Source organism: Crotalus tigris, unplaced genomic scaffold, assembly GCF_016545835.1.
Source record: "Crotalus tigris isolate CLP2741 ecotype Arizona unplaced genomic scaffold, ASM1654583v1 scf7180000024382.2542628, whole genome shotgun sequence".
Lineage (NCBI taxonomy): Eukaryota > Metazoa > Chordata > Lepidosauria > Squamata > Viperidae > Crotalus > Crotalus tigris.
The window spans coordinates 369,767-375,083 of record NW_024100552.1 but is presented as its reverse complement, the minus strand read 5'-3'; positions in this window follow the sequence as shown (position 1 = coordinate 375,083).

Genomic DNA, 5,317 nt, shown 5'->3' with positions numbered 1-5,317 from the left:
AACACCTTCAGAAAAAAAAGAGGTGATTCTTTACAATTTTAGGAGGTCACTGAAACTGACTGCACAGTTGCTTCCTCCCAAAATGCTTTTATAATGTTCAGTGGATAAAGCGCATGGCACTGAACAGCCATGTCAGAATTAAAGGAGCAGTTACCATAATTCTAGTTGGCATTGGATGAATTAGATTCCTCTACCTATTCCCATCTTTCTTTCATTAATCATTCTAATAAAATCTTGAAAGTGTTCGAACACTGGTTCTATTATCAGCTTTTCCATTGTAAAAGACAAAACATTTATGAGGATGAAAACCAAATGTATGTTATAAAATCAAGCAGGAATTTGGAGTTACAATTTCCTAAGGTGAATTATAAAATAGGAAAATAAATAAATAAATCAGAAGCAGATTATCTGTTTGAAAGGCTTCAAGGAATATTTTGAAATACTGTAGTCATAACTACATTCTATTCAGAGTCTCATTTCTGAACTGACCATTAAAATAAACAGATCACTTGATACATGCAATGGTGGAAGTGGCAAGAAGGTGACAAGCAACAGGGAGAAAGCAGAATTATTTAATTCGGTTTTTGCATCTGTCTTTACACAAAGGGGAAAAAAATACCAACCTATCAAAAATAGTGCCATAAAAAACAAAATAGAAACACGTTAAGATAGGCAAGAAAATGGTAAGTGAGCACCTGTCTAGCCTAGATAAGTTCAAATCGCCAGGACCAGATGGATTACACCCCAAGGTTCTCAAGGAACTGGCAGATGTGATATCGGAACCACTGAACTATATTTTTCAAAGATCCTGGAACACAGGGGAACTACCAGAGGACTGGAAAAGAGCTGATGTAGTTCCCATCCTCAAAAAAGGAAAAAAAATGGATCCAGGGAATTACAGACCTATCAGCCTGACCTCAATACCTGGGAAGATCCTGGAAAAGATAATCAAACAACGAATTAACGAACACCTAGAGGCAAACAAAGTCATTACTAAAAGCCAACATGGGTTTGTCAAAAATAGATCATGCCAGACAAATCTTATTGCATTCTTTGACCAAGTGACAAAATTAGTGGATCAGAGGAATGCTGTAGACATAATTTACTTGTAAGGCATTTGATAAAGTAGATCACAACCTACTACTTGATAAGATAGAAAAATGTGGGTAGACAGAATCACCACCAGATGGATCCATAGCTGGCTGACCGGCCGTACTCAGCGAGTGGTCCTCAATGGAACTGCATCTATATGGAGGGAAGTGTGTAGTGGGGTGCCCCAGGGCTCTGTTCTGGGCCCAGTACTCTTCAACATCTTCATCACCGATTTGGATGAAGGGATAGATGGGGAACTCATCAAATTTGCAGATGACACCAAGCTGGCAGGAATAGCCAACACTCCAGAAGACAGGCTTCAGATACAGAAGGATCTGGACAGACTTGAACACTGGGCACTAACTAACAAAATGAAATTCAATGGTGAAAAAAGCAAGGTTCTACATTTAGGCAAGAAAAACCAAATGCACAAGTACAGCCTAGGTGGCACCATGCTCAATAGTAGTAACTGTGAGAGGGACCTCGGAGTCTTAGTAGACAATCACCTAAATATGAGCCAGCAGTGTGCTGCAGCTGCCAAAAGGCCAACACAGTGCTAGGCTGCATTAACAGAGGGATAGAATCAAGATCACGTGAAGTATTAATACCACTCTTCAATGCCTTGGTAAGGCCACACTTGGAATACTGCATCCAGTTTTGGTCACCACGATGTAAAAAAGATGTTGAGACTCTAGAAAGAGTACAGAGAACAGCAACAAAGATGATTAGGGGACTGGAGGCTAAAACATATAAGGAACGGTTGCTAGAATTGGGTATGTCTAGTTTAACGAAGAGAAGGACAAGGGGGGACATGATAGCAGTATTCCAATATCTCAGGGGCTGCCATAAAGAAGAGGGAATTAAGCTATTTTCCAAAGCACCTGAAGGCAGGACAAGAAGCAACGGGTGGAAACTAATCAAGGAGAGAAGCAACCTAGAACAAAGGAGAAACTTCCTGACAGTGAGAACAATTAATCAGTGGAACAGCTTGCCTCCAGAAGCAGTAAATGCTCCAACACTGGAAGTTTTTAAGAAGAGACTGGACAGCCATTTGTCCGAAATGGTGTAGGGTTTCCTGCCTGAGCAGGGGCTTGGACTAGATGACCTCCAAGGTCCCTTCCAACTTTACTATTATTATTATGATTATTATTATTATTAACACACTATTATTTATATTGATTAGAATGCATACACAGCATTCTTACATTATTCAGAAGTGTACTGTGGTTGAAATCTGAGGTTTCTCAGTGAAAGAGCTGAGTTTAAACTAGGATGCCAATTTATTTTGGACTGGAGAAAAAAATCCATTTGTAATGCCCAAGAGCAGTATTGCAGTAAATTACAAACTTCAATTACAATTCAAACTTCTCAGAATTGTCAGATAAGATATTTTAGAGTATCTTTATAGAAACATTCTATAAGGAGACATATTCTTAATTTCTTATTTTTTCTTTGAGGAGTTACTTGTACTTTTAGCAGAATTAGTATTGTACAAGTTACCTTCCAAGTCCAAGAAGTTATCTTGCAACCCCAAGGAAGTGGCCTGCTGTGCTCTTTTTGCAGCTTGTTTTCAAGAGAAGTGTCCTTTACTATGAGCTCAACTCCTGCTGATTTCATGCCCCCCTCCATTTCCTTTGTAGTTCTCTAATTGCCTGGTGAGTGTCTCTCCTGTTTGAATATTAACCAGACTTGACCTCAGTTTGCTTTTTTGAGATCACTTAACAAGATTCGTAAGAACTGGTACTATACTATATATTTTTAATCTTTTAAATTATGTTTTATCCTATTCAGCTTATAGATAAAACTATTACATTCCACTTTTGATAGTAACATTTTCCAATGCCTCTAATACATTGCAAACTTTCATTTCTATTGTTATCACATTCATTTTTATCATTCTTTTCATGTAACTCGATTGTTCCCAAGGTTAGTATTTTACAGATGATGCATTATTTCTCCAGATGCCTTCTCTTTGCTCTTTAGTAGAGCTTTCATTACCTCTTCATCCAGCCCTTTTGACTCATATTCATCAGAGGCTCACAAAGATTACTTTGGGAAACCTTTATCTCTATTCGAGTGTGGCACATGGTGGTGGTGGTGTCAAAAATCAATAACTGATATTAACAACCTTAAATGGAACCAGTTTCCCAATGGCATTGCTTAATACAGCTTAATACAGGTCAAATAGCACAACCTGTATATAAGAAGCAGTGTCAGTTTTTCAGAGGATTCTTAAAAGCAGACTAGTAGACCTAGACTATAAAAATCTGGAATGTTATATTACATCATATTATATTACATTATACTCATGTCCACATTTTCATGGAAAAAATAAAGTACAAACCTGAAAAAGGGATAAATCTGAAGCTTTCATAAGGATAATTTAACTGTTTATTATTTTCTCTACAAAGGAAAACATAAAAACAAACAAAGAAAAACTTTACAAAAAAGCATATTCTAAGAAAAATATTTAAAATCAAATTATACACAAGTAGTCCGTGGATTATGAAAGCAATTTGCAACCTACCCTACTAGCTTCCCCATTGACTTTTGCGAGCTGGCAGGGAGGTCACAAATGGTGATCCCATGATTGCATCCATCATAAGTGTGAGCCAGTTGCCAAGCACCCAAATTGGGGTCATATGACAGTGGGGGGAACTACAACAGTCAGAACTTTAAGAACTAGGCATATCACTTGTTCAGCACCATTGCAACTTTGAATAATTAATGATGGGATGTTCGGTAAATGAGAAATACCTATACAGATAATCTCACTTAATGACAGTAGCTGTAAAGCATGACAGTGACTATACTGCTTAGCATTATAAATCCAGTCCCAAAGATGCTTTTTCACGAGGCAACTGGGCTTGTTTTTTCTTTGAATACATTTCACTTCTCATCCAAGAAGCTACTTCAGTAAGCAAAATGTCTTTCACAGAAAAAACAAGTCCAGTTGCCTCATGAAAAAGCATCTTTGAGACAACTATGACCTGGATGACTGAGAACCTCCATAGACATCAGAAATCCAGGCATTCCCCATTGCTGTTAAGTGAGACTTAGGGATTGTTAAGTGAGGAGCTCCTTGCAACTTCCTGTATTCTTCCAACAAATAAATGGAGAAGCTGTCAGGAATTCACAAGTCCTAGGCACTTTGCTAGCAAGCTTGTGGATAGATAAGCAGCTGCTGCTGGGTGGAGTGGGGTATGTAGGTGGCCAGAGAAGCATGGTGAGAGCCTGAAAAGGACAGGATGGCTGCTGCCAGGCACAGGACTCTGAGCGACTTACTGAATCAACTTGCAAATTTCCCTGCCCGCAGGAAAGGTTGCAAATGGCAATCATGAGATTGCCAGACACACAACCATCATAAATGTGAAGTGATTGCCAAATTGCAATCACATGACTGCAGGAGTGCTCCCACAGCCAGAACTTCGGAGCTGGCTGTTAAGTCCCCCTTATTCAGAGCCATCATAATTTTGAAGCACTGACGAACACATGGTCATTAACTGAGAACTGCATGTAAATTTACTTAAAAAAAAAAGACAATTCAATTTTCATACTTTTCGCATGAAAGACCGCCTAAATTAGTACCATTTGTACATACCAGTTAAACAACTAAAATAGAGAACATAATAGTTTTTATAAAAAATAAATCTAAAGGGCAGCTTTCTGAAATAAAGGCAATATGGCATTCCAATCATATTACATCATATCGCAGAATTATTTAGCGTTTCTTTGCTGCAAAGCAGTGATCGCACCTCGCTTAAATGTCACGTCAGAAACAGGAAGCTAAAACATTCTGAAGAAAACTGAGCATGCTCCGTAATAGACAAAATTCTGATTGCAAGAGTAAGATGGAATAAACAAAATTAGCATTAACTCGTTTTGAATAACTCTATGGTTCCCTAAGCGGCGCTTTTAATCAACGACGCATGTGCAACTGTTGCTTTTCCTACTGCTTTCTCGGAAATCCGGTTCTGACGTCACTCTTACTTGAGGCAACAGAGCCTGTCAGGTGTCAGCTGGTACCGTTCTCGGGCGAAAACTTTGTTGGTGTAAAGAGCAAAAGAAAAAGGCAATCGCTGATACACTTCTGGTTCCTCAATGCAGGACTTTTGGAAAATAATATTTACCCAATTTAAAATTTGATGGTTGCCGCTGTTGATCTTTAAGTAAACTAGTAAAATAGAAATAAAGAAGATCGATTTAAATAAAATTGGACATTTAT